This window comes from Coffea arabica, chromosome 11e (assembly GCF_036785885.1).
Source record: "Coffea arabica cultivar ET-39 chromosome 11e, Coffea Arabica ET-39 HiFi, whole genome shotgun sequence".
NCBI classification, from domain to species: Eukaryota; Viridiplantae; Streptophyta; class Magnoliopsida; order Gentianales; family Rubiaceae; genus Coffea; species Coffea arabica.
The window spans coordinates 33,680,803-33,704,616 of NC_092331.1; the positions used below are offsets into that span (position 1 = coordinate 33,680,803).

The 23,814-nt window shown below is 42.5% G+C and overlaps 44 non-coding genes across 44 annotated transcripts; all 44 read left to right on the plus strand.

The window, feature by feature from the left end:
* The first annotated feature begins 296 nt into the window (after positions 1 to 296).
* LOC140022682 (5S ribosomal RNA) lies at positions 297 to 415 on the plus strand. Its single transcript, XR_011826661.1, has one exon. It is a non-coding gene; the product is annotated as a 5S ribosomal RNA (ribosomal RNA).
* Positions 416 to 831: 416 nt separating this feature from the next.
* On the plus strand, positions 832 to 950 carry LOC140022683 (5S ribosomal RNA). Its single transcript, XR_011826662.1, has one exon. It is a non-coding gene; the product is annotated as a 5S ribosomal RNA (ribosomal RNA).
* A 417-nt stretch (positions 951 to 1,367) lies between these two features.
* On the plus strand, positions 1,368 to 1,486 carry LOC140032530 (5S ribosomal RNA). The gene has a single exon (XR_011836456.1). It is a non-coding gene; the product is annotated as a 5S ribosomal RNA (ribosomal RNA).
* A 417-nt stretch (positions 1,487 to 1,903) lies between these two features.
* Positions 1,904 to 2,022, plus strand: LOC140024062 (5S ribosomal RNA). Its single transcript, XR_011828034.1, has one exon. It is a non-coding gene; the product is annotated as a 5S ribosomal RNA (ribosomal RNA).
* A 416-nt stretch (positions 2,023 to 2,438) lies between these two features.
* Positions 2,439 to 2,557, plus strand: LOC140031903 (5S ribosomal RNA). Its single transcript, XR_011835828.1, has one exon. It is a non-coding gene; the product is annotated as a 5S ribosomal RNA (ribosomal RNA).
* A 417-nt stretch (positions 2,558 to 2,974) lies between these two features.
* On the plus strand, positions 2,975 to 3,093 carry LOC140024063 (5S ribosomal RNA). Its single transcript, XR_011828035.1, has one exon. It is a non-coding gene; the product is annotated as a 5S ribosomal RNA (ribosomal RNA).
* Positions 3,094 to 3,509: 416 nt separating this feature from the next.
* Positions 3,510 to 3,628, plus strand: LOC140032531 (5S ribosomal RNA). The gene has a single exon (XR_011836457.1). It is a non-coding gene; the product is annotated as a 5S ribosomal RNA (ribosomal RNA).
* Positions 3,629 to 4,045: 417 nt separating this feature from the next.
* Positions 4,046 to 4,164, plus strand: LOC140032532 (5S ribosomal RNA). The gene has a single exon (XR_011836458.1). It is a non-coding gene; the product is annotated as a 5S ribosomal RNA (ribosomal RNA).
* Positions 4,165 to 4,580: 416 nt separating this feature from the next.
* LOC140022684 (5S ribosomal RNA) lies at positions 4,581 to 4,699 on the plus strand. Its single transcript, XR_011826663.1, has one exon. It is a non-coding gene; the product is annotated as a 5S ribosomal RNA (ribosomal RNA).
* Positions 4,700 to 5,117: 418 nt separating this feature from the next.
* Positions 5,118 to 5,236, plus strand: LOC140032533 (5S ribosomal RNA). Its single transcript, XR_011836459.1, has one exon. It is a non-coding gene; the product is annotated as a 5S ribosomal RNA (ribosomal RNA).
* A 418-nt stretch (positions 5,237 to 5,654) lies between these two features.
* LOC140022686 (5S ribosomal RNA) lies at positions 5,655 to 5,773 on the plus strand. The gene has a single exon (XR_011826665.1). It is a non-coding gene; the product is annotated as a 5S ribosomal RNA (ribosomal RNA).
* A 418-nt stretch (positions 5,774 to 6,191) lies between these two features.
* LOC140032534 (5S ribosomal RNA) lies at positions 6,192 to 6,310 on the plus strand. Its single transcript, XR_011836460.1, has one exon. It is a non-coding gene; the product is annotated as a 5S ribosomal RNA (ribosomal RNA).
* Positions 6,311 to 6,726: 416 nt separating this feature from the next.
* LOC140022687 (5S ribosomal RNA) lies at positions 6,727 to 6,845 on the plus strand. The gene has a single exon (XR_011826666.1). It is a non-coding gene; the product is annotated as a 5S ribosomal RNA (ribosomal RNA).
* A 418-nt stretch (positions 6,846 to 7,263) lies between these two features.
* LOC140032535 (5S ribosomal RNA) lies at positions 7,264 to 7,382 on the plus strand. The gene has a single exon (XR_011836461.1). It is a non-coding gene; the product is annotated as a 5S ribosomal RNA (ribosomal RNA).
* Positions 7,383 to 7,799: 417 nt separating this feature from the next.
* On the plus strand, positions 7,800 to 7,918 carry LOC140024064 (5S ribosomal RNA). The gene has a single exon (XR_011828036.1). It is a non-coding gene; the product is annotated as a 5S ribosomal RNA (ribosomal RNA).
* A 416-nt stretch (positions 7,919 to 8,334) lies between these two features.
* Positions 8,335 to 8,453, plus strand: LOC140032536 (5S ribosomal RNA). Its single transcript, XR_011836462.1, has one exon. It is a non-coding gene; the product is annotated as a 5S ribosomal RNA (ribosomal RNA).
* Positions 8,454 to 8,871: 418 nt separating this feature from the next.
* Positions 8,872 to 8,990, plus strand: LOC140032537 (5S ribosomal RNA). The gene has a single exon (XR_011836463.1). It is a non-coding gene; the product is annotated as a 5S ribosomal RNA (ribosomal RNA).
* Positions 8,991 to 9,406: 416 nt separating this feature from the next.
* Positions 9,407 to 9,525, plus strand: LOC140022688 (5S ribosomal RNA). The gene has a single exon (XR_011826667.1). It is a non-coding gene; the product is annotated as a 5S ribosomal RNA (ribosomal RNA).
* Positions 9,526 to 9,943: 418 nt separating this feature from the next.
* On the plus strand, positions 9,944 to 10,062 carry LOC140022689 (5S ribosomal RNA). Its single transcript, XR_011826668.1, has one exon. It is a non-coding gene; the product is annotated as a 5S ribosomal RNA (ribosomal RNA).
* A 417-nt stretch (positions 10,063 to 10,479) lies between these two features.
* Positions 10,480 to 10,598, plus strand: LOC140032538 (5S ribosomal RNA). Its single transcript, XR_011836464.1, has one exon. It is a non-coding gene; the product is annotated as a 5S ribosomal RNA (ribosomal RNA).
* A 417-nt stretch (positions 10,599 to 11,015) lies between these two features.
* On the plus strand, positions 11,016 to 11,134 carry LOC140032599 (5S ribosomal RNA). Its single transcript, XR_011836525.1, has one exon. It is a non-coding gene; the product is annotated as a 5S ribosomal RNA (ribosomal RNA).
* A 417-nt stretch (positions 11,135 to 11,551) lies between these two features.
* Positions 11,552 to 11,670, plus strand: LOC140025026 (5S ribosomal RNA). The gene has a single exon (XR_011829003.1). It is a non-coding gene; the product is annotated as a 5S ribosomal RNA (ribosomal RNA).
* Positions 11,671 to 12,086: 416 nt separating this feature from the next.
* On the plus strand, positions 12,087 to 12,205 carry LOC140031687 (5S ribosomal RNA). Its single transcript, XR_011835610.1, has one exon. It is a non-coding gene; the product is annotated as a 5S ribosomal RNA (ribosomal RNA).
* A 412-nt stretch (positions 12,206 to 12,617) lies between these two features.
* On the plus strand, positions 12,618 to 12,736 carry LOC140022690 (5S ribosomal RNA). The gene has a single exon (XR_011826669.1). It is a non-coding gene; the product is annotated as a 5S ribosomal RNA (ribosomal RNA).
* A 416-nt stretch (positions 12,737 to 13,152) lies between these two features.
* Positions 13,153 to 13,271, plus strand: LOC140024158 (5S ribosomal RNA). Its single transcript, XR_011828130.1, has one exon. It is a non-coding gene; the product is annotated as a 5S ribosomal RNA (ribosomal RNA).
* Positions 13,272 to 13,683: 412 nt separating this feature from the next.
* On the plus strand, positions 13,684 to 13,802 carry LOC140022691 (5S ribosomal RNA). Its single transcript, XR_011826670.1, has one exon. It is a non-coding gene; the product is annotated as a 5S ribosomal RNA (ribosomal RNA).
* A 413-nt stretch (positions 13,803 to 14,215) lies between these two features.
* On the plus strand, positions 14,216 to 14,334 carry LOC140023433 (5S ribosomal RNA). The gene has a single exon (XR_011827403.1). It is a non-coding gene; the product is annotated as a 5S ribosomal RNA (ribosomal RNA).
* A 417-nt stretch (positions 14,335 to 14,751) lies between these two features.
* On the plus strand, positions 14,752 to 14,870 carry LOC140022692 (5S ribosomal RNA). Its single transcript, XR_011826671.1, has one exon. It is a non-coding gene; the product is annotated as a 5S ribosomal RNA (ribosomal RNA).
* A 419-nt stretch (positions 14,871 to 15,289) lies between these two features.
* On the plus strand, positions 15,290 to 15,408 carry LOC140032540 (5S ribosomal RNA). The gene has a single exon (XR_011836466.1). It is a non-coding gene; the product is annotated as a 5S ribosomal RNA (ribosomal RNA).
* Positions 15,409 to 15,824: 416 nt separating this feature from the next.
* LOC140024308 (5S ribosomal RNA) lies at positions 15,825 to 15,943 on the plus strand. The gene has a single exon (XR_011828281.1). It is a non-coding gene; the product is annotated as a 5S ribosomal RNA (ribosomal RNA).
* Positions 15,944 to 16,360: 417 nt separating this feature from the next.
* Positions 16,361 to 16,479, plus strand: LOC140021992 (5S ribosomal RNA). The gene has a single exon (XR_011825974.1). It is a non-coding gene; the product is annotated as a 5S ribosomal RNA (ribosomal RNA).
* A 416-nt stretch (positions 16,480 to 16,895) lies between these two features.
* LOC140024160 (5S ribosomal RNA) lies at positions 16,896 to 17,014 on the plus strand. The gene has a single exon (XR_011828132.1). It is a non-coding gene; the product is annotated as a 5S ribosomal RNA (ribosomal RNA).
* A 416-nt stretch (positions 17,015 to 17,430) lies between these two features.
* LOC140032634 (5S ribosomal RNA) lies at positions 17,431 to 17,549 on the plus strand. The gene has a single exon (XR_011836559.1). It is a non-coding gene; the product is annotated as a 5S ribosomal RNA (ribosomal RNA).
* Positions 17,550 to 17,965: 416 nt separating this feature from the next.
* LOC140024161 (5S ribosomal RNA) lies at positions 17,966 to 18,084 on the plus strand. The gene has a single exon (XR_011828133.1). It is a non-coding gene; the product is annotated as a 5S ribosomal RNA (ribosomal RNA).
* Positions 18,085 to 18,500: 416 nt separating this feature from the next.
* On the plus strand, positions 18,501 to 18,619 carry LOC140032541 (5S ribosomal RNA). Its single transcript, XR_011836467.1, has one exon. It is a non-coding gene; the product is annotated as a 5S ribosomal RNA (ribosomal RNA).
* Positions 18,620 to 19,035: 416 nt separating this feature from the next.
* LOC140024162 (5S ribosomal RNA) lies at positions 19,036 to 19,154 on the plus strand. Its single transcript, XR_011828134.1, has one exon. It is a non-coding gene; the product is annotated as a 5S ribosomal RNA (ribosomal RNA).
* A 416-nt stretch (positions 19,155 to 19,570) lies between these two features.
* LOC140022693 (5S ribosomal RNA) lies at positions 19,571 to 19,689 on the plus strand. The gene has a single exon (XR_011826672.1). It is a non-coding gene; the product is annotated as a 5S ribosomal RNA (ribosomal RNA).
* Positions 19,690 to 20,108: 419 nt separating this feature from the next.
* LOC140032542 (5S ribosomal RNA) lies at positions 20,109 to 20,227 on the plus strand. Its single transcript, XR_011836468.1, has one exon. It is a non-coding gene; the product is annotated as a 5S ribosomal RNA (ribosomal RNA).
* Positions 20,228 to 20,643: 416 nt separating this feature from the next.
* On the plus strand, positions 20,644 to 20,762 carry LOC140024309 (5S ribosomal RNA). The gene has a single exon (XR_011828282.1). It is a non-coding gene; the product is annotated as a 5S ribosomal RNA (ribosomal RNA).
* A 417-nt stretch (positions 20,763 to 21,179) lies between these two features.
* Positions 21,180 to 21,298, plus strand: LOC140021993 (5S ribosomal RNA). Its single transcript, XR_011825975.1, has one exon. It is a non-coding gene; the product is annotated as a 5S ribosomal RNA (ribosomal RNA).
* A 416-nt stretch (positions 21,299 to 21,714) lies between these two features.
* LOC140024163 (5S ribosomal RNA) lies at positions 21,715 to 21,833 on the plus strand. Its single transcript, XR_011828135.1, has one exon. It is a non-coding gene; the product is annotated as a 5S ribosomal RNA (ribosomal RNA).
* A 416-nt stretch (positions 21,834 to 22,249) lies between these two features.
* Positions 22,250 to 22,368, plus strand: LOC140032635 (5S ribosomal RNA). Its single transcript, XR_011836560.1, has one exon. It is a non-coding gene; the product is annotated as a 5S ribosomal RNA (ribosomal RNA).
* Positions 22,369 to 22,784: 416 nt separating this feature from the next.
* On the plus strand, positions 22,785 to 22,903 carry LOC140024164 (5S ribosomal RNA). The gene has a single exon (XR_011828136.1). It is a non-coding gene; the product is annotated as a 5S ribosomal RNA (ribosomal RNA).
* A 416-nt stretch (positions 22,904 to 23,319) lies between these two features.
* On the plus strand, positions 23,320 to 23,438 carry LOC140032543 (5S ribosomal RNA). Its single transcript, XR_011836469.1, has one exon. It is a non-coding gene; the product is annotated as a 5S ribosomal RNA (ribosomal RNA).
* The last annotated feature ends 376 nt before the right edge of the window (positions 23,439 to 23,814 follow it).

A 23,814-nucleotide genomic window follows, 5' to 3' on the forward strand; every position in this document is an offset into this window, starting at 1 on the left:
CGCGAGACAAATCAGGAACGGTACGGCTCGATCAAAGCCCGGATCGTCTCTCAAATTTGTCGGCGCAAATGTATCAGCGCAAGCGTGAAGGATTGATTTCATGATAATTTAGAGTTGCGGGATGATGGAAAAAAACAGGGGGCAAATCAATAACAAAAAAAAAATATGAAAGCAAATAAATAAAAGGATAATACGAAAATGCTTGAATTGACGCTTAAAATGAATTTCGGTCTAGAAAAGCCACACTGCTTCGCAGGACGGGGTAGTTTAAAAGAATAAAGCGAAAGGAATATGGCGGGTGCGATCATACCAGCACTAATGCACCGGATCCCATCAGAACTTCGAAATTAAGCGTGTTTGGGCGAGAGTAGTACTTGGATTGGTGACCCCCTGGGAAGTCCTCGTGTTGCACCCCTCTCTTTTTTGTTTCGAAATCCAAATTTCCTATTCGTTCTTTATCCAGTAGTAATTTAGCTCCGTCGGAACGATTGCTTAATATTTTGCTTCTTGTCGAAGCGTGAAGGAGGATCTGAAGGCGCGAGACAAATCAAGAACGGTACGGCTCGATCAAAGCCCGGATCGTCGATCAAATTTGTCGGCGCAAATGTATCAGCGCAAGCGTGAAGGATTGATTTCATGATAATGTAGAGTTGCGGGATGATGGAAAAAAACAGGGGGCAAATCAATAACAAAAAAAATTATGAAAGCAAATAAATAAAAGGATAATAGGAAAATGCTTGAATTGACGCTTAAAATGAATTTCGGTCTAGAAAAGCCACACTGCTTCGCAGGACGGGGTAGTTTAAAAGAATAAAGCGAAAGGAATATGGCGGGTGCGATCATACCAGCACTAATGCACCGGATCCCATCAGAACTTCGAAATTAAGCGTGTTTGGGCGAGAGTAGTACTTGGATTGGTGACCCCCTGGGAAGTCCTCGTGTTGCACCCCTCTCTTTTTTGTTTCGAAATCCAAATTTCCTATTCGTTCTTTATCCTGTAGTAATTTAGGTCCTTCGGAACAATTGCTTTATATTTTGCTTCTTCTCGAAGCATGAAGGCGGATCTGAAGGCGCGAGACAAATCAGGAACGGTACGGCTTGATCAAAGCCCGGATCGTCGATCAAATTTATCGGCGCAAATGTATCAGCGCAAGCGTGAAGGATTGATTTCATGATAATTTAGAGTTGCGGGATGATGGAAAAAAACAGGGGGCAAATCAATAACAAAAAAAAAATATGAAAGCAAATAAATAAAAGGATAATAGGAAAATGCTTGAATTGACGCTTAAAATGAATTTCGGTCTAGAAAAGCCACACTGCTTCGCAGGACGGGGTAGTTTAAAAGAATAAAGCGAAAGGAACATGGCGGGTGCGATCATACCAGCACTAATGCACCGGATCCCATCAGAACTCCGAAGTTAAGCATGCTTGGGCGAGAGTAGTGCTAGGATGGGTGACCCCCTGGGAATTCCTCTTGTTGCACCCCTCTCTTTTTTGTTTCGAAATTCAAATTTTCTATTCGTTCTTTATCCTGTAGTAATTTAGCTCCGTCGGAACGATTGCTTAATATTTTTCTTCTTGTCGAAGCGTGAAGGAGGATCTGAAGGCGCGAGACAAATCAGGAACGGTACAGCTCGATCAAAGCCCGGATCGTCGCTCAAATTTGTCGGCGCAAATGTATCAGCGCAAGCGTGAAGGATTGATTTCATGATAATTTAGAGTTGCGGGATGATGGAAAAAAATAGGGGGCAAATCAATAACAAAAAAAAAATATGAAAGCAAATAAATAAAAGGATAATAGGAAAATGCTTGAATTGACGCTTAAAATGAATTTCGGTCTAGAAAAGCCACACTGCTTCGCAGGACGGGGTAGTTTAAAAGAATAAAGCGAAAGGAATATGGCGGGTGCGATCATACCAGCACTAATGCACCGGATCCCATCAGAACTTCGAAATTAAGCGTGTTTGGGCGAGAGTAGTATTTGGATTGGTGACCCCCTGGGAAGTCCTCGTGTTGCACCCCTCTCTTTTTTGTTTCGAAATCCAAATTTCCTATTCGTTCTTTATCCAGTAGTAATTTAGCTCCGTCGGAACGATTGCTTAATATTTTGCTTCTTGTCGAAGTGTGAAGGAGGATCTGAAGGCGCGAGACAAATCAGGAACGGTACGGTTCGATCAAAGCCCGGATCGTCGCTCAAATTTGTCGGCGCAAATGTATCAGCGCAAGCGTGAAGGATTGATTTCATGATAATTTAGAGTTGCGGGATGATGGAAAAAAACAGGGGGCAAATCAATAACAAAAAAAAATATTAAAGCAAATAAACAAAAGGGTAAGAGAAAAATGCTTGAATTGACGCTTAAAATGAATTTCGGTCTAGAAAAGCCACACTGCTTCGCAGGACGGGATGGTTTAAAAGAATAAAGCGAAAGGAACATGGCGGGTGCGATCATACCAGCACTAATGCACCGGATCCCATCAGAACTCCGAAGTTAAGCATGCTTGGGCGAGAGTAGTACTAGGATGGGTGACCCCCTGGGAATTCCTCTTGTTGCACCCCTCTTTTTTTTGTTTCGAAATCCAAATTTCCTATTCGTTCTTTATCCTGTAGTAATTTAGCTCCGTCGGAACGATTGCTTAATATTTTGCTTCTTGTCGAAGCGTGAAGGAGGATCTGAAGGCGCGAGACAAATCAGGAACGGTACGGCTCGATCAAAGCCCGGATCGTCTCTCAAATTTGTCGGCGCAAATGTATCAGCGCAAGCGTGAAGGATTGATTTCATGATAATTTAGAGTTGCGGGATGATGGAAAAAAACAGGGGGCAAATCAATAACAAAAAAAAAATATGAAAGCAAATAAATAAAAGGATAATAGGAAAATGCTTGAATTGACGCTTAAAATGAATTTCGGTCTAGAAAAGCCACACTGCTTCGCAGGACGGGGTAGTTTAAAAGAATAAAGCGAAAGGAATATGGCGGGTGCGATCATACCAGCACTAATGCACCGGATCCCATCAGAACTTCGAAATTAAGCGTGTTTGGGCGAGAGTAGTATTTGGATTGGTGACCCCCTGGGAAGTCCTCGTGTTGCACCCCTCTCTTTTTTGTTTCGAAATCCAAATTTCCTATTCGTTCTTTATCCAGTAGTAATTTAGCTCCGTCGGAACGATTGCTTAATATTTTGCTTCTTGTCGAAGTGTGAAGGAGGATCTGAAGGCGCGAGACAAATCAGGAACGGTACGGTTCGATCAAAGCCCGGATCGTCGCTCAAATTTGTCGGCGCAAATGTATCAGCGCAAGCGTGAAGGATTGATTTCATGATAATTTAGAGTTGCGGGATGATGGAAAAAAACAGGGGGCAAATCAATAACAAAAAAAAATATTAAAGCAAATAAACAAAAGGGTAAGAGAAAAATGCTTGAATTGACGCTTAAAATGAATTTTGGTCTAGAAAAGCCACACTGCTTCGCAGGACGGGATGGTTTAAAAGAATAAAGCGAAAGGAACATGGCGGGTGCGATCATACCAGCACTAATGCACCGGATCCCATCAGAACTCCGAAGTTAAGCATGCTTGGGCGAGAGTAGTGCTAGGATGGGTGACCCCCTGGGAATTCCTCTTGTTGCACCCCTCTCTTTTTTGTTTCGAAATTCAAATTTTCTATTCGTTCTTTATCCTGTAGTAATTTAGCTCCGTCGGAACGATTGCTTAATATTTTGCTTCTTGTCGAAGCGTGAAGGAGGATCTGAAGGCGCGAGACAAATCAGGAACGGTACGGCTCGATCAAAGCCCGGATCGTCGCTCAAATTTGTCGGCGCAAATGTATCAGTGCAAGCGTGAAGGATTGATTTCATGATAATTTAGAGTTGCGGGATGATGGAAAAAAACAGGGGCAAATCAATAACAAAAAAAAAAATATGAAAGCAAATAAATAAAAGGATAATAGGAAAATGCTTGAATTGACGCTTAAAATGAATTTCGGTCTAGAAAAGCCACACTGTTTCGCAGGACGGGGTAGTTTAAAAGAATAAAGCGAAAGGAACATGGCGGGTGCGATCATACCAGCACTAATGCACCGGATCCCATCAGAACTCCGAAGTTAAGCATGCTTGGGCGAGAGTAGTGCTAGGATGGGTGACCCCCTGGGAATTCCTCTTGTTGCACCCCTCTCTTTTTTGTTTTGAAATTCAAATTTTCTATTCGTTCTTTATCCTGTAGTAATTTAGCTCCGTCGGAACGATTGCTTAATATTTTGCTTCTTGTCGAAGCGTGAAGGAGGATCTGAAGGCGCGAGACAAATCAAGAACGGTACGGCTCGATCAAAGCCCGGATCGTCGATCAAATTTGTCGGCGCAAATGTATCAGCGCAAGCGTGAAGGATTGATTTCATGATAATGTAGAGTTGCGGGATGATGGAAAAAAACAGGGGGCAAATCAATAACAAAAAAAATTATGAAAGCAAATAAATAAAAGGATAATAGGAAAATGCTTGAATTGACGCTTAAAATGAATTTCGGTCTAGAAAAGCCACACTGCTTCGCAGGACGGGGTAGTTTAAAAGAATAAAGCGAAAGGAATATGGCGGGTGCGATCATACCAGCACTAATGCACCGGATCCCATCAGAACTTCGAAATTAAGCGTGTTTGGGCGAGAGTAGTACTTGGATTGGTGACCCCCTGGGAAGTCCTCGTGTTGCACCCCTCTCTTTTTTGTTTCGAAATCCAAATTTCCTATTCGTTCTTTATCCTGTAGTAATTTAGGTCCTTCGGAACAATTGCTTTATATTTTGCTTCTTCTCGAAGCATGAAGGCGGATCTGAAGGCGCGAGACAAATCAGGAACGGTACGGCTCGATCAAAGCCCGGATCGTCGCTCAAATTTATCGGCGCAAATGTATCAGCGCAAGCGTGAAGGATTGATTTCATGATAATTTAGAGTTACGCGATGATGGAAAAAAACAGGGGGCAAATCAATAACAAAAAAAAAAATATGAAAGCAAATAAATAAAAGGATAATAGGAAAATGCTTGAATTGACGCTTAAAATGAATTTCGGTCTAGAAAAGCCACACTGCTTCGCAGGACGGGGTAGTTTAAAAGAATAAAGCGAAAGGAACATGGCGGGTGCGATCATACCAGCACTAATGCACCGGATCCCATCAGAACTCCGAAGTTAAGCATGCTTGGGCGAGAGTAGTGCTAGGATGGGTGACCCCCTGGGAATTCCTCTTGTTGCACCCCTCTCTTTTTTGTTTCGAAATTCAAATTTTCTATTCGTTCTTTATCCTGTAGTAATTTAGCTCCGTCGGAACGATTGCTTAATATTTTGCTTCTTGTCGAAGCGTGAAGGAGGATCTGAAGGCGCGAGACAAATCAGGAACGGTACGGCTCGATCAAAGCCCGGATCGTCGCTCAAATTTGTCGGCGCAAATGTATCAGTGCAAGCGTGAAGGATTGATTTCATGATAATTTAGAGTTGCGGGATGATGGAAAAAAACAGGGGGCAAATCAATAACAAAAAAAAAAATATGAAAGCAAATAAACAAAAGGGTAAGAGAAAAATGCTTGAATTGACGCTTAAAATGAATTTCGGTCTAGAAAAGCCACACTGCTTCGCAGGACGGGATGGTTTAAAAGAATAAAGCGAAAGGAACATGGCGGGTGCGATCATACCAGCACTAATGCACCGGATCCCATCAGAACTTCGAAATTAAGCGTGTTTGGGCGAGAGTAGTACTTGGATTGGTGACCCCCTGGGAAGTCCTCGTGTTGCACCCCTCTCTTTTTTGTTTCGAAATCCAAATTTCCTATTCGTTCTTTATCCTGTAGTAATTTAGGTCCTTCGGAACAATTGCTTTATATTTTGCTTCTTCTCGAAGCATGAAGGCGGATCTGAAGGCGCGAGACAAATCAGGAACGGTACGGCTCGATCAAAGCCCGGATCGTCGCTCAAATTTATCGGCGCAAATGTATCAGCGCAAGCGTGAAGGATTGATTTCATGATAATTTAGAGTTACGCGATGATGGAAAAAAACAGGGGGCAAATCAATAACAAAAAAAAAAATATGAAAGCAAATAAATAAAAGGATAATAGGAAAATGCTTGAATTGACGCTTAAAATGAATTTCGGTCTAGAAAAGCCACACTGCTTCGCAGGACGGGGTAGTTTAAAAGAATAAAGCGAAAGGAACATGGCGGGTGCGATCATACCAGCACTAATGCACCGGATCCCATCAGAACTCCGAAGTTAAGCATGCTTGGGCGAGAGTAGTGCTAGGATGGGTGACCCCCTGGGAATTCCTCTTGTTGCACCCCTCTCTTTTTTGTTTCGAAATTCAAATTTTCTATTCGTTCTTTATCCTGTAGTAATTTAGCTCCGTCGGAACGATTGCTTAATATTTTGCTTCTTGTCGAAGCGTGAAGGAGGATCTGAAGGCGCGAGACAAATCAGGAACGGTACGGCTCGATCAAAGCCCGGATCGTCGATCAAATTTGTCGGCGCAAATGTATCAGCGCAAGCGTGAAGGATTGATTTCATGATAATGTAGAGTTGCGGGATGATGGAAAAAAACAGGGGGCAAATCAATAACAAAAAAAATTATGAAAGCAAATAAATAAAAGGATAATAGGAAAATGCTTGAATTGACGCTTAAAATGAATTTCGGTCTAGAAAAGCCACACTGCTTCGCAGGACGGGGTAGTTTAAAAGAATAAAGCGAAAGGAATATGGCGGGTGCGATCATACCAGCACTAATGCACCGGATCCCATCAGAACTTCGAAATTAAGCGTGTTTGGGCGAGAGTAGTACTTGGATTGGTGACCCCCTGGGAAGTCCTCGTGTTGCACCCCTCTCTTTTTTGTTTCGAAATCCAAATTTCCTATTCGTTCTTTATCCTGTAGTAATTTAGGTCCTTCGGAACAATTGCTTTATATTTTGCTTCTTCTCGAAGCATGAAGGCGGATCTGAAGGCGCGAGACAAATCAGGAACGGTACGGCTCGATCAAAGCCCGGATCGTCGCTCAAATTTATCGGCGCAAATGTATCAGCGCAAGCGTGAAGGATTGATTTCATGATAATTTAGAGTTACGCGATGATGGAAAAAAACAGGGGGCAAATCAATAACAAAAAAAAAAATATGAAAGCAAATAAATAAAAGGATAATAGGAAAATGCTTGAATTGACGCTTAAAATGAATTTCGGTCTAGAAAAGCCACACTGCTTCGCAGGACGGGGTAGTTTAAAAGAATAAAGCGAAAGGAACATGGCGGGTGCGATCATACCAGCACTAATGCACCGGATCCCATCAGAACTCCGAAGTTAAGCATGCTTGGGCGAGAGTAGTGCTAGGATGGGTGACCCCCTGGGAATTCCTCTTGTTGCACCCCTCTTTTTTTTGTTTCGAAATCCAAATTTCCTATTCGTTCTTTATCCTGTAGTAATTTAGCTCCGTCGGAACGATTGCTTAATATTTTGCTTCTTGTCGAAGCGTGAAGGAGGATCTGAAGGCGCGAGACAAATCAGGAACGGTACGGCTCGATCAAAGCCCGGATCGTCGCTCAAATTTGTCGGCGCAAATGTATCAGCGCAAGCGTGAAGGATTGATTTCATGATAATTTAGAGTTGCGGGATGATGGAAAAAAACAGGGGGCAAATCAATAACAAAAAAAAAATATGAAAGCAAATAAATAAAAGGATAATAGGAAAATGCTTGAATTGACGCTTAAAATGAATTTCGGTCTAGAAAAGCCACACTGCTTCGCAGGACGGGGTAGTTTAAAAGAATAAAGCGAAAGGAATATGGCGGGTGCGATCATACCAGCACTAATGCACCGGATCCCATCAGAACTTCGAAATTAAGCGTGTTTGGGCGAGAGTAGTATTTGGATTGGTGACCCCCTGGGAAGTCCTCGTGTTGCACCCCTCTCTTTTTTGTTTCGAAATCCAAATTTCCTATTCGTGCTTTATCCAGTAGTAATTTAGCTCCGTCGGAACGATTGCTTAATATTTTGCTTCTTGTCGAAGTGTGAAGGAGGATCTGAAGGCGCGAGACAAATCAGGAACGGTACGGTTCGATCAAAGCCCGGATCGTCGCTCAAATTTGTCGGCGCAAATGTATCAGCGCAAGCGTGAAGGATTGATTTCATGATAATTTAGAGTTGCGGGATGATGGAAAAAAACAGGGGGCAATTCAATAACAAAAAAAAATATTAAAGCAAATAAACAAAAGGGTAAGAGAAAAATGCTTGAATTGACGCTTAAAATGAATTTCGGTCTAGAAAAGCCACACTGCTTCGCAGGACGGGATGGTTTAAAAGAATAAAGCGAAAGGAACATGGCGGGTGCGATCATACCAGCACTAATGCACCGGATCCCATCAGAACTCCGAAGTTAAGCATGCTTGGGCGAGAGTAGTGCTAGGATGGGTGACCCCCTGGGAATTCCTCTTGTTGCACCCCTCTCTTTTTTGTTTCGAAATTCAAATTTTCTATTCGTTCTTTATCCTGTAGTAATTTAGCTCCGTCGGAACGATTGCTTAATATTTTGCTTCTTGTCGAAGCGTGAAGGAGGATCTGAAGGCGCGAGACAAATCAGGAACGGTACGGCTCGATCAAAGCCCGGATCGTCGCTCAAATTTGTCGGCGCAAATATATCAGTGCAAGCGTGAAGGATTGATTTCATGATAATTTAGAGTTGCGGGATGATGGGAAAAAACAGGGGGCAAATCAATAACAAAAAAAAAAATATGAAAGCAAATAAATAAAAGGATAATAGGAAAATGCTTGAATTGACGCTTAAAATGAATTTCGGTCTAGAAAAGCCACACTGTTTCGCAGGACGGGGTAGTTTAAAAGAATAAAGCGAAAGGAACATGGCGGGTGCGATCATACCAGCACTAATGCACCGGATCCCATCAGAACTCCGAAGTTAAGCATGCTTGGGCGAGAGTAGTGCTAGGATGGGTGACCCCCTGGGAATTCCTCTTGTTGCACCCCTCTCTTTTTTGTTTTGAAATTCAAATTTTCTATTCGTTCTTTATCCTGTAGTAATTTAGCTCCGTCGGAACGATTGCTTAATATTTTGCTTCTTGTCGAAGCGTGAAGGAGGATCTGAAGGCGCGAGACAAATCAAGAACGGTACGGCTCGATCAAAGCCCGGATCGTCGATCAAATTTGTCGGCGCAAATGTATCAGCGCAAGCGTGAAGGATTGATTTCATGATAATGTAGAGTTGCGGGATGATGGAAAAAAACAGGGGGCAAATCAATAACAAAAAAAATTATGAAAGCAAATAAATAAAAGGATAATAGGAAAATGCTTGAATTGACGCTTAAAATGAATTTCGGTCTAGAAAAGCCACACTGCTTCGCAGGACGGGGTAGTTTAAAAGAATAAAGCGAAAGGAATATGGCGGGTGCGATCATACCAGCACTAATGCACCGGATCCCATCAGAACTTCGAAATTAAGCGTGTTTGGGCGAGAGTAGTACTTGGATTGGTGACCCCCTGGGAAGTCCTCGTGTTGCACCCCTCTCTTTTTTGTTTCGAAATCCAAATTTCCTATTCGTTCTTTATCCTGTAGTAATTTAGGTCCTTCGGAACAATTGCTTTATATTTTGCTTCTTCTCGAAGCATGAAGGCGGATCTGAAGGCGCGAGACAAATCAGGAACGGTACGGCTCGATCAAAGCCCGGATCGTCGCTCAAATTTATCGGCGCAAATGTATCAGCGCAAGCGTGAAGGATTGATTTCATGATAATTTAGAGTTGCGCGATGATGGAAAAAAACAGGGGGCAAATCAATAACAAAAAAAAAATTATGAAAGCAAATAAATAAAAGGATAATAGGAAAATGCTTGAATTGACGCTTAAAATGAATTTCGGTCTAGAAAAGCCACACTGCTTCGCAGGACGGGGTAGTTTAAAAGAATAAAGCGAAAGGAATATGGCGGGTGCGATCATACCAGCACTAATGCACCGGATCCCATCAGAACTTCGAAATTAAGCGTGTTTGGGCGAGAGTAGTACTTGGATTGGTGACCCCCTGGGAAGTCCTCGTGTTGCACCCCTCTCTTTTTTGTTTCGAAATCCAAATTTCCTATTCGTTCTTTATCCTGTAGTAATTTAGGTCCTTCGGAACAATTGCTTTATATTTTGCTTCTTCTCGAAGCATGAAGGCGGATCTGAAGGCGCGAGACAAATCAGGAACGGTACGGCTCGATCAAAGCCCGGATCGTCGATCAAATTTATCGGCGCAAATGTATCAGCGCAAGCGTGAAGGATTGATTTCATGATAATTTAGAGTTGCGGGATGATGGAAAAAAACAGGGGGCAAATCAATAACAAAAAAAAAATATGAAAGCAAATAAATAAAAGGATAATAGGAAAATGCTTGAATTGACGCTTAAAATGAATTTCGGTCTAGAAAAGCCACACTGCTTCGCAGGACGGGGTAGTTTAAAAGAATAAAGCGAAAGGAACATGGCGGGTGCGATCATACCAGCACTAATGCACCGGATCCCATCAGAACTCCGAAGTTAAGCATGCTTGGGCGAGAGTAGTGCTAGGATGGGTGACCCCCTGGGAATTCCTCTTGTTGCACCCCTCTCTTTTTTGTTTCGAAATCCAAATTTCCTATTCGTTCTTTATCCTGTAGTAATTTAGCTCCGTCGGAACGATTGCTTAATATTTTGCTTCTTGTCGAAGCGTGAAGGAGGATCTGAAGGCGCGAGACAAATCAGGAACGGTACGGCTCGATCAAAGCCCGGATCGTCGCTCAAATTTGTCGGCGCAAATGTATCAGCGCAAGCGTGAAGGATTGATTTCATGATAATTTAGAGTTGCGGGATGATGGAAAAAAACAGGGGGCAAATCAATAACAAAAAAAAAATATGAAAGCAAATAAATAAAAGGATAATAGGAAAATGCTTGAATTGACGCTTAAAATGAATTTCGGTCTAGAAAAGCCACACTGCTTCGCAGGACGGGGTAGTTTAAAAGAATAAAGCGAAAGGAACATGGCGGGTGTGATCATACCAGCACTAATGCACCGGATCCCATCAGAACTCCGAAGTTAAGCATGCTTGGGCGAGAGTAGTACTAGGAAGGGTGACCCCCTGGGAATTCCTCTTGTTGCACCCCTCTCTTTTTTGTTTCGAAATTCAAATTTTCTATTCGTTCTTTATCCTGTAGTAATTTAGGTCCTTCGGAACGATTGCTTCATATTTTGGCTTTTCTCGAAGCATGAAGGCGGATCTGAAGGCGCGAGACAAATCAGGAACGGTACGGCTCGATCAAAGCCCGGATCGTCGCTCAAATTTGTCGGCGCAACTGTATCAGCGCAAGCGTGAAGGATTGATTTCATGATAATTTAGAGTTGCGGGATGATGGAAAAAAACAGGGGGCAAATCAATAACAAAAAAAAAATATGAAAGCAAATAAATAAAAGGATAATAGGAAAATGCTTGAATTGACGCTTAAAATGAATTTCGGTCTAGAAAAGCCACACTGCTTCGCAGGACGGGGTAGTTTAAAAGAATAAAGCGAAAGGAATATGGCGGGTGCGATCATACCAGCACTAATGCACCGGATCCCATCAGAACATCGAAATTAAGAGTGTTTGGGCGAGAGTAGTACTTGGATTGGTGACCCCCTGGGAAGTCCTCGTGTTACACCCCTCTCTTTTTTGTTTCGAAATCCAAATTTCCTATTCGTTCTTTATCCTGTAGTAATTTAGCTCCGTCGGAACGATTGCTTAATATTTTGCTTCTTGTCGAAGCGTGAAGGAGGATCTGAAGGCGCGAGACAAATCAGGAACGGTACGGCTCGATCAAAGCCCGGATCGTCGCTCAAATTTGTCGGCGCAAATGTATCAGCGCAAGCGTGAAGGATTGATTTCATGATAATTTAGAGTTGCGGGATGATGGAAAAAAACAGGGGGCAAATCAATAACAAAAAAAAATATGAAAGCAAATAAATAAAAGGATAATAGGAAAATGCTTGAATTGACGCTTAAAATGAATTTCGGTCTAGAAAAGCCACACTGCTTCGCAGGACGGGGTAGTTTAAAAGAATAAAGCGAAAGGAACATGGCGGGTGCGATCATACCAGCACTAATGCACCGGATCCCATCAGAACTCCGAAGTTAAGCATGCTTGGGCGAGAGTAGTACTAGGATGGGTGACCACCTGGGAAGTCCTCTTGTTGCACCCCTCTCTTTTTTGTTTCGAAATTCAAATTTTCTATTCGTTCTTTATCCTGTAGTAATTTTGGTCCTTCGGAACGATTGCTTTATATTTTGCTTCTTCTCGAAGCATGAAGGCGGATCTGAAGCGAGACAAATCAGGAACGGTACGGCTCGATCAAATCCCGAATCGTCGCTCAAATTTGTCGGCGCAAATGTATCAGCGCAAGCGTGAAGGATTAATTTCATGATAATTTAGAGTTGCGGGATGATGGAAAAAAACAGGGGGCAAATCAATATAAAAAAAATTATGAAAGCAAATAAATAAAAGGATAATAGGAAAATGCTTGAATTGACGCTTAAAATGAATTTCGGTCTAGAAAAGCCACACTGCTTCGCAGGACGGGGTAGTTTAAAAGAATAAAGCGAAAGGAATATGGCGGGTGCGATCATACCAGCACTAATGCACCGGATCCCATCAGAACTTCGAAATTAAGCGTGTTTGGGCGAGAGTAGTACTTGGATTGGTGACCCCCTGGGAAGTCCTCGTGTTGCACCCCTCTCTATTTTGTTTCGAAATCCAAATTTCCTATTCGTTCTTTATCCTGTAGTAATTTAGCTCCGTCGGAACGATTGCTTAATATTTTGCTTCTTTTCGAAGCGTGAAGGAGGATCTGAAGGCGCGAGACAAATCAGGAACGGTACGGCTCGATCAAAGCCCGGATCGTCGCTCAAATTTGTCGGCGCAAATGTATCAGTGCAAGCGTGAAGGATTGATTTCATGATAATGTAGAGTTGCGGGATGATGGAAAAAAACAGGGGGCAAATCAATAACAAAAAAAATTATGAAAGCAAATAAATAAAAGGATAATAGGAAAATGCTTGAATTGACGCTTAAAATGAATTTCGGTCTAGAAAAGCCACACTGTTTCGCAGGACGGGGTAGTTTAAAAGAATAAAGCGAAAGGAATATGGCGGGTGCGATCATACCAGCACTAATGCACCAGATCCCATCAGAACTTCGAAATTAAGCGTGTTTGGGCGAGAGTAGTACTTGGATTGGTGACCCCTTGGGAAGTCCTCGTGTTGCACCCCTCTCTTTTTTGTTTCGAAATCCAAATTTTCTATTCGTTCTTTATCCTGTAGTAATTTAGGTCCTTCGGAACGATTGCTTTATATTTTGCTTCTTCTCGAAGCATGAAGGCGGATCTGAAGCGAGACAAATCAGGAACGGTACGGCTCGATCAAAGCCCGAATCGTCGCTCAAATTTGTCGGCGCAAATGTATCAGCGCAAGCGTGAATGATTGATTTCATGATAATTTAGAGTTGCGGGATGATGGAAAAAAACAGGGGGCAAATCAATATAAAAAAAATTATGAAAGCAAATAAATAAAAGGATAATAGGAAAATACTTGAATTGACGCTTAAAATGAATTTCGGTCTAGAAAAGCCACACTGCTTCGCAGGACGGGGTAGTTTAAAAGAATAAAGCGAAAGGAATATGGCGGGTGCGATCATACCAGCACTAATGCACCGGATCCCATCAGAACTTCGAAATTAAGCGTGTTTGGGCGAGAGTAGTACTTGGATTGGTGACCCCCTGGGAAGTCCTCGTGTTGCACCCCTCTCTTTTTTGTTTCGAAATCCAAATTTCCTATTCGTTCTTTATCCTGTAGTAATTTAGCTCCGTCGGAACGATTGCTTAATATTTTGCTTCTTGTCGAAGCGTGAAGGAGGATCTGAAGGCGCGAGACAAATCAGGAACGGTACGGTTCGATCAAAGCCCGGATCGTCGATCAAATTTGTCGGCGCAAATGTATCACCGCAAGCGTGAAGGATTGATTTCATGATAATTTAGAGTTGCGGGATGATGAAAAAAAACAGGGTGCAAATCAATAACAAAAAAATATAAAGTAAATAAATAAATGGATAAGAGGAAAATGCTTCAATTGACGCTTAAAATGAATTCCGGTCTAGAAAAGCCACACTGCTTCGCTGGACGAGGTAGTTTAAAAGAATAAAGCGAAAGGAACGTTGTGGGTGCGATCATACCAGCACTAATGCACCGTATCCCATCAGAACTCCGAAGTTAAGCGTGCTTGGGCGTGAGCAGTATTAGGATGGGTGACCCCCTGGGAATTCCTCTTGTTGCACCCCTCTCTTTTTTGTTTCGAAATTCAAATTTTCTATTCGTTCTTTATCCTGTAGTAATTTAGGTCCTTCGGAACGATTGCTTTATATTTTGCTTCTTCTCGAAGCATGAAGGCGGATCTGAAGGCGCGAGACAAATCAGGAACGGTACGGCTCGATCAAAGCCCGGATCGTCGCTCAAATTTATCGGCGCAAATGTATCAGCGCAAGCGTGAAGGATTGATTTCATGATAATTTAGAGTTGCGGGATGATGGAAAAAAACAGGGGGCAAATCAATAACAAAAAAAAAACATGAAAGCAAATAAATAAAAGGATAATAGGAAAATGCTTGAATTGACGCTTAAAATGAATTTCGGCCTAGAAAAGCCACACTGCTTCGCAGGACGGGGTAGTTTAAAAGAATAAAGCGAAAGGAATATGGCGGGTGCGATCATACCAGCACTAATGCACCGGATCCCATCAGAACTTCGAAATTAAGCGTGTTTGGGCGAGAGTAGTACTTGGATTGGTGACCCCCTGGGAAGTCCTCGTGTTGCACCCCTCTCTTTTTTGTTTCGAAATCCAAATTTCCTATTCGTTCTTTATCCTGTAGTAATTTAGGTCCTTCGGAACAATTGCTTTATATTTTGCTTCTTCTCGAAGCATGAAGGCGGATCTGAAGGCGCGAGACAAATCAGGAACGGTACGGCTCGATCAAAGCCCGGATCGTCGCTCAAATTTATCGGCGCAAATGTATCAGCGCAAGCGTGAAGGATTGATTTCATGATAATTTAGAGTTGCGCGATGATGGAAAAAAACAGGGGGCAAATCAATAACAAAAAAAAAAAATATGAAAGCAAATAAATAAAAGGATAATAGGAAAATGCTTGAATTGACGCTTAAAATGAATTTCGGTCTAGAAAAGCCACACTGCTTCGCAGGACGGGGTAGTTTAAAAGAATAAAGCGAAAGGAACATGGCGGGTGCGATCATACCAGCACTAATGCACCGGATCCCATCAGAACTCCGAAGTTAAGCATGCTTGGGCGAGAGTAGTGCTAGGATGGGTGACCCCCTGGGAATTCCTCTTGTTGCACCCCTCTCTTTTTTGTTTCGAAATTCAAACTTTCTATTCGTTCTTTATCCTGTAGTAATTTAGCTCCGTCGGAACGATTGCTTAATATTTTGCTTCTTGTCGAAGCGTGAAGGAGGATCTGAAGGCGCGAGACAAATCAGGAACGGTACGGCTCGATCAAAGCCCGGATCGTCGCTCAAATTTGTCGGCGCAAATGTATCAGCGCAAGCGTGAAGGATTGATTTCATGATAATGTAGAGTTGCGGGATGATGGAAAAAAACAGGGGGCAAATCAATAACAAAAAAAATTATGAAAGCAAATAAATAAAAGGATAATAGGAAAATGCTTGAATTGACGCTTAAAATGAATTTCGGTCTAGAAAAGCCACACTGCTTCGCAGGACGGGGTAGTTTAAAAGAATAAAGCGAAAGGAATATGGCGGGTGCGATCATACCAGCACTAATGCACCGGATCCCATCAGAACTTCGAAATTAAGCGAGTTTGGGCGAGAGTAGTACTTGGATTGGTGACCCCCTGGGAAGTCCTCGTGTTGCACCCCTCTCTTTTTTGTTTCGAAATCCAAATTTCCTATTCGTTCTTTATCCTGTAGTAATTTAGCTCTGTCGGAACGATTGCTTAATATTTTGCTTCTTGTCGAAGCGTGAAGGAGGATCTGAAGGCGCGAGACAAATCAGGAACGGTACGGCTCGATCAAAGCCCGGATCGTCGCTCAAATTTGTCGGCGCAAATGTATCAGCGCAAGCGTGAAGGATTGATTTCATGAGAATTTAGAGTTGCGGGATGATGGAAAAAAACAGGGGGCAAATCAATAACAAAAAAAAAATATGAAAGCAAATAAATAAAAGGATAATAGGAAAATGCTTGAATTGACGCTTAAAATGAATTTCGGTCTAGAAAAGCCACACTGCTTCGCAGGACGGGGTAGTTTAAAAGAATAAAGCGAAAGGAACATGGCGGGAGCGATCATACCAGCACTAATGCACCGGATCCCATCAGAACTCCGAAGTTAAGCATGCTTGGGCGAGAGTAGTGCTAGGATGGGTGACCCCCTGGGAATTCCTCTTGTTGCACCCCTCTCTTTTTTGTTTCGAAATTCAAATTTTCTATTCGTTCTTTATCCTGTAGTAATTTAGCTCCGTCGGAACGATTGCTTAATATTTTGCTTCTTGTCGAAGCGTGAAGGAGGATCTGAAGGCGCGAGTCAAATCAGGAACGGTACGGCTCGATCAAAGCCCGGATCGTCGCTCAAATTTGTCGGCGCAAATGTATCAGTGCAAGCGTGAAGGATTGATTTCATGATAATGTAGAGTTGCGGGATGATGGAAAAAAACAGGGGGCAAATCAATAACAAAAAAAATTATGAAAGCAAATAAATAAAAGGATAATAGGAAAATGCTTGAATTGACGCTTAAAATGAATTTCGGTCTAGAAAAGCCACACTGCTTCGCAGGACGGGGTAGTTTAAAAGAATAAAGCGAAAGGAATATGGCGGGTGCGATCATACCAGCACTAATGCACCAGATCCCATCAGAACTTCGAAATTAAGCGTGTTTGGGCGAGAGTAGTACTTGGATTGGTGACCCCTTGGGAAGTCCTCGTGTTGCACCCCTCTCTTTTTTGTTTCGAAATCCAAATTTCCTATTCGTTCTTTATCCTGTAGTAATTTAGCTCCGTCGGAACGATTGCTTAATATTTTGCTTCTTGTCGAAGGGTGAAGGAGGATCTGAAGGCGCGAGACAAATCAGGAACGGTACGGCTCGATCAAAGCCCGGATCGTCGATCAAATTTGTCGGCGCAAATGTATCAGCGCAAGCGTGAAGGATTGATTTCATGATAATGTAGAGTTGCGGGATGATGGAAAAAAACAGGGGGCAAATCAATAACAAAAAAAATTATGAAAGCAAATAAATAAAAGGATAATAGGAAAATGCTTGAATTGACGCTTAAAATGAATTTCGGTCTAGAAAAGCCACACTGCTTCGCAGGACGGGGTAGTTTAAAAGAATAAAGCGAAAGGAACATGGCGGGTGCGATCATACCAGCACTAATGCACCGGATCCCATCAGAACTCCGAAGTTAAGCATGCTTGGGCGAGAGTAGTGCTAGGATGGGTGACCCCCTGGGAATTCCTCTTGTTGCACCCATCTCTTTTTTGTTTCGAAATTCAAATTTTCTATTCGTTCTTTATCCTGTAGTAATTTAGCTCCGTCGGAACGATTGCTTAATATTTTGCTTCTTGTCGAAGCGTGAAGGAGGATCTGAAGGCGCGAGACAAATCAGGAACGGTACGGCTCGATCAAAGCCCGGATCGTCGCTCAAATTTGTCGGCGCTAATGTATCAGTGCAAGCGTGAAGGATTGATTTCATGATAATGTAGAGTTGCGGGATGATGGAAAAAAACAGGGGGCAAATCAATAACAAAAAAAATTATGAAAGCAAATAAATAAAAGGATAATAGGAAAATGCTTGAATTCACGCTTAAAATGAATTTCGGTCTAGAAAAGCCACACTGCTTCGCAGGATGGGGTAGTTTAAAAGAATAAAGCGAAAGGAATATGGCGGGTGCGATCATACCAGCACTAATGCACCAGATCCCATCAGAACTTCGAAATTAAGCGTGTTTGGGCGAGAGTAGTACTTGGATTGGTGACCCCTTGGGAAGTCCTCGTGTTGCACCCCTCTCTTTTTTGTTTCGAAATCCAAATTTCCTATTCGTTCTTTATCCTGTAGTAATTTAGCTCCGTCGGAACGATTGCTTAATATTTTGCTTCTTGTCGAAGGGTGAAGGAGGATCTGAAGGCGCGAGACAAATCAGGAACGGTACGGCTCGATCAAAGCCCGGATCGTCGATCAAATTTGTCGGCGCAAATGTATCAGCGCAAGCGTGAAGGATTGATTTCATGATAATGTAGAGTTGCGGGATGATGGAAAAAAACAGGGGGCAAATCAATAACAAAAAAAATTATGAAAGCAAATAAATAAAAGGATAATAGGAAAATGCTTGAATTGACGCTTAAAATGAATTTCGGTCTAGAAAAGCCACACTGCTTCGCAGGACGGGGTAGTTTAAAAGAATAAAGCGAAAGGAACATGGCGGGTGCGATCATACCAGCACTAATGCACCGGATCCCATCAGAACTCCGAAGTTAAGCATGCTTGGGCGAGAGTAGTGCTAGGATGGGTGACCCCCTGGGAATTCCTCTTGTTGCACCCCTCTCTTTTTTGTTTCGAAATTCAAATTTTCTATTCGTTCTTTATCCTGTAGTAATTTAGCTCCGTCGGAACGATTGCTTAATATTTTGCTTCTTGTCGAAGCGTGAAGGAGGATCTGAAGGCGCGAGTCAAATCAGGAACGGTACGGCTCGATCAAAGCCCGGATCGTCGCTCAAATTTGTCGGCGCAAATGTATCAGTGCAAGCGTGAAGGATTGATTTCATGATAATGTAGAGTTGCGGGATGATGGAAAAAAACAGGGGGCAAATCAATAACAAAAAAAATTATGAAAGCAAATAAATAAAAGGATAATAGGAAAATGCTTGAATTGACGCTTAAAATGAATTTCGGTCTAGAAAAGCCACACTGCTTCGCAGGACGGGGTAGTTTAAAAGAATAAAGCGAAAGGAATATGGCGGGTGCGATCATACCAGCACTAATGCACCAGATCCCATCAGAACTTCGAAATTAAGCGTGTTTGGGCGAGAGTAGTACTTGGATTGGTGACCCCTTGGGAAGTCCTCGTGTTGCACCCCTCTCTTTTTTGTTTCGAAATCCAAATTTCCTATTCGTTCTTTATCCTGTAGTAATTTAGCTCCGTCGGAACGATTGCTTAATATTTTGCTTCTTGTCGAAGGGTGAAGGAGGATCTGAAGGCGCGAGACAAATCAGGAACGGTACGGCTCGATCAAAGCCCGGATCGTCGATCAAATTTGTCGGCGCAAATGTATCAGCGCAAGCGTGAAGGATTGATTTCATGATAATGTAGAGTTGCGGGATGATGGAAAAAAACAGGGGGCAAATCAATAACAAAAAAAATTATGAAAGCAAATAAATAAAAGGATAATAGGAAAATGCTTGAATTGACGCTTAAAATGAATTTCGGCCTAGAAAAGCCACACTGCTTCGCAGGACGGGGTAGTTTAAAAGAATAAAGCGAAAGGAATATGGCGGGTGCGATCATACCAGCACTAATGCACCGGATCCCATCAGAACTTCGAAATTAAGCGTGTTTGGGCGAGAGTAGTACTTGGATTGGTGACCCCCTGGGAAGTCCTCGTGTTGCACCCCTCTCTTTTTTGTTTCGAAATCCAAATTTCCTATTCGTTCTTTATCCTGTAGTAATTTAGGTCCTTCGGAACAATTGCTTTATATTTTGCTTCTTCTCGAAGCATGAAGGCGGATCTGAAGGCGCGAGACAAATCAGGAACGGTACGGCTCGATCAAAGCCCGGATCGTCGCTCAAATTTATCGGCGCAAATGTATCAGCGCAAGCGTGAAGGATTGATTTCATGATAATTTAGAGTTGCGCGATGATGGAAAAAAACAGGGGGCAAATCAATAACAAAAAAAAAAAATATGAAAGCAAATAAATAAAAGGATAATAGGAAAATGCTTGAATTGACGCTTAAAATGAATTTCGGTCTAGAAAAGCCACACTGCTTCGCAGGACGGGGTAGTTTAAAAGAATAAAGCGAAAGGAACATGGCGGGTGCGATCATACCAGCACTAATGCACCGGATCCCATCAGAACTCCGAAGTTAAGCATGCTTGGGCGAGAGTAGTGCTAGGATGGGTGACCCCCTGGGAATTCCTCTTGTTGCACCCCTCTCTTTTTTGTTTCGAAATTCAAACTTTCTATTCGTTCTTTATCCTGTAGTAATTTAGCTCCGTCGGAACGATTGCTTAATATTTTGCTTCTTGTCGAAGCGTGAAGGAGGATCTGAAGGCGCGAGACAAATCAGGAACGGTACGGCTCGATCAAAGCCCGGATCGTCGCTCAAATTTGTCGGCGCAAATGTATCAGCGCAAGCGTGAAGGATTGATTTCATGATAATGTAGAGTTGCGGGATGATGGAAAAAAACAGGGGGCAAATCAATAACAAAAAAAATTATGAAAGCAAATAAATAAAAGGATAATAGGAAAATGCTTGAATTGACGCTTAAAATGAATTTCGGTCTAGAAAAGCCACACTGCTTCGCAGGACGGGGTAGTTTAAAAGAATAAAGCGAAAGGAATATGGCGGGTGCGATCATACCAGCACTAATGCACCGGATCCCATCAGAACTTCGAAATTAAGCGAGTTTGGGCGAGAGTAGTACTTGGATTGGTGACCCCCTGGGAAGTCCTCGTGTTGCACCCCTCTCTTTTTTGTTTCGAAATCCAAATTTCCTATTCGTTCTTTATCCTGTAGTAATTTAGCTCTGTCGGAACGATTGCTTAATATTTTGCTTCTTGTCGAAGCGTGAAGGAGGATCTGAAGGCGCGAGACAAATCAGGAACGGTACGGCTCGATCAAAGCCCGGATCGTCGCTCAAATTTGTCGGCGCAAATGTATCAGCGCAAGCGTGAAGGATTGATTTCATGAGAATTTAGAGTTGCGGGATGATGGAAAAAAACAGGGGGCAAATCAATAACAAAAAAAAAATATGAAAGCAAATAAATAAAAGGATAATAGGAAAATGCTTGAATTGACGCTTAAAATGAATTTCGGTCTAGAAAAGCCACACTGCTTCGCAGGACGGGGTAGTTTAAAAGAATAAAGCGAAAGGAACATGGCGGGAGCGATCATACCAGCACTAATGCACCGGATCCCATCAGAACTCCGAAGTTAAGCATGCTTGGGCGAGAGTAGTGCTAGGATGGGTGACCCCCTGGGAATTCCTCTTGTTGCACCCCTCTCTTTTTTGTTTCGAAATTCAAATTTTCTATTCGTTCTTTATCCTGTAGTAATTTAGCTCCGTCGGAACGATTGCTTAATATTTTGCTTCTTGTCGAAGCGTGAAGGAGGATCTGAAGGCGCGAGTCAAATCAGGAACGGTACGGCTCGATCAAAGCCCGGATCGTCGCTCAAATTTGTCGGCGCAAATGTATCAGTGCAAGCGTGAAGGATTGATTTCATGATAATGTAGAGTTGCGGGATGATGGAAAAAAACAGGGGGCAAATCAATAACAAAAAAAATTATGAAAGCAAATAAATAAAAGGATAATAGGAAAATGCTTGAATTGACGCTTAAAATGAATTTCGGTCTAGAAAAGCCACACTGCTTCGCAGGACGGGGTAGTTTAAAAGAATAAAGCGAAAGGAATATGGCGGGTGCGATCATACCAGCACTAATGCACCAGATCCCATCAGAACTTCGAAATTAAGCGTGTTTGGGCGAGAGTAGTACTTGGATTGGTGACCCCTTGGGAAGTCCTCGTGTTGCACCCCTCTCTTTTTTGTTTCGAAATCCAAATTTCCTATTCGTTCTTTATCCTGTAGTAATTTAGCTCCGTCGGAACGATTGCTTAATATTTTGCTTCTTGTCGAAGGGTGAAGGAGGATCTGAAGGCGCGAGACAAATCAGGAACGGTACGGCTCGATCAAAGCCCGGATCGTCGATCAAATTTGTCGGCGCAAATGTATCAGCGCAAGCGTGAAGGATTGATTTCATGATAATGTAGAGTTGCGGGATGATGGAAAAAAACAGGGGGCAAATCAATAACAAAAAAAATTATGAAAGCAAATAAATAAAAGGATAATAGGAAAATGCTTGAATTGACGCTTAAAATGAATTTCGGTCTAGAAAAGCCACACTGCTTCGCAGGACGGGGTAGTTTAAAAGAATAAAGCGAAAGGAACATGGCGGGTGCGATCATACCAGCACTAATGCACCGGATCCCATCAGAACTCCGAAGTTAAGCATGCTTGGGCGAGAGTAGTGCTAGGATGGGTGACCCCCTGGGAATTCCTCTTGTTGCACCCATCTCTTTTTTGTTTCGAAATTCAAATTTTCTATTCGTTCTTTATCCTGTAGTAATTTAGCTCCGTCGGAACGATTGCTTAATATTTTGCTTCTTGTCGAAGCGTGAAGGAGGATCTGAAGGCGCGAGACAAATCAGGAACGGTACGGCTCGATCAAAGCCCGGATCGTCGCTCAAATTTGTCGGCGCTAATGTATCAGTGCAAGCGTGAAGGATTGATTTCATGATAATGTAGAGTTGCGGGATGATGGAAAAAAACAGGGGGCAAATCAATAACAAAAAAAATTATGAAAGCAAATAAATAAAAGGATAATAGGAAAATGCTTGAATTCACGCTTAAAATGAATTTCGGTCTAGAAAAGCCACACTGCTTCGCAGGATGGGGTAGTTTAAAAGAATAAAGCGAAAGGAATATGGCGGGTGCGATCATACCAGCACTAATGCACCAGATCCCATCAGAACTTCGAAATTAAGCGTGTTTGGGCGAGAGTAGTACTTGGATTGGTGACCCCTTGGGAAGTCCTCGTGTTGCACCCCTCTCTTTTTTGTTTCGAAATCCAAATTTCCTATTCGTTCTTTATCCTGTAGTAATTTAGCTCCGTCGGAACGATTGCTTAATATTTTGCTTCTTGTCGAAGGGTGAAGGAGGATCTGAAGGCGCGAGACAAATCAGGAACGGTACGGCTCGATCAAAGCCCGGATCGTCGATCAAATTTGTCGGCGCAAATGTATCAGCGCAAGCGTGAAGGATTGATTTCATGATAATGTAGAGTTGCGGGATGATGGAAAAAAACAGGGGGCAAATCAATAACAAAAAAAATTATGAAAGCAAATAAATAAAAGGATAATAGGAAAATGCTTGAATTGACGCTTAAAATGAATTTCGGTCTAGAAAAGCCACACTGCTTCGCAGGACGGGGTAGTTTAAAAGAATAAAGCGAAAGGAACATGGCGGGTGCGATCATACCAGCACTAATGCACCGGATCCCATCAGAACTCCGAAGTTAAGCATGCTTGGGCGAGAGTAGTGCTAGGATGGGTGACCCCCTGGGAATTCCTCTTGTTGCACCCCTCTCTTTTTTGTTTCGAAATTCAAATTTTCTATTCGTTCTTTATCCTGTAGTAATTTAGCTCCGTCGGAACGATTGCTTAATATTTTGCTTCTTGTCGAAGCGTGAAGGAGGATCTGAAGGCGCGAGTCAAATCAGGAACGGTACGGCTCGATCAAAGCCCGGATCGTCGCTCAAATTTGTCGGCGCAAATGTATCAGTGCAAGCGTGAAGGATTGATTTCATGATAATGTAGAGTTGCGGGATGATGGAAAAAAACAGGGGGCAAATCAATAACAAAAAAAATTATGAAAGCAAATAAATAAAAGGATAATAGGAAAATGCTTGAATTGACGCTTAAAATGAATTTCGGTCTAGAAAAGCCACACTGCTTCGCAG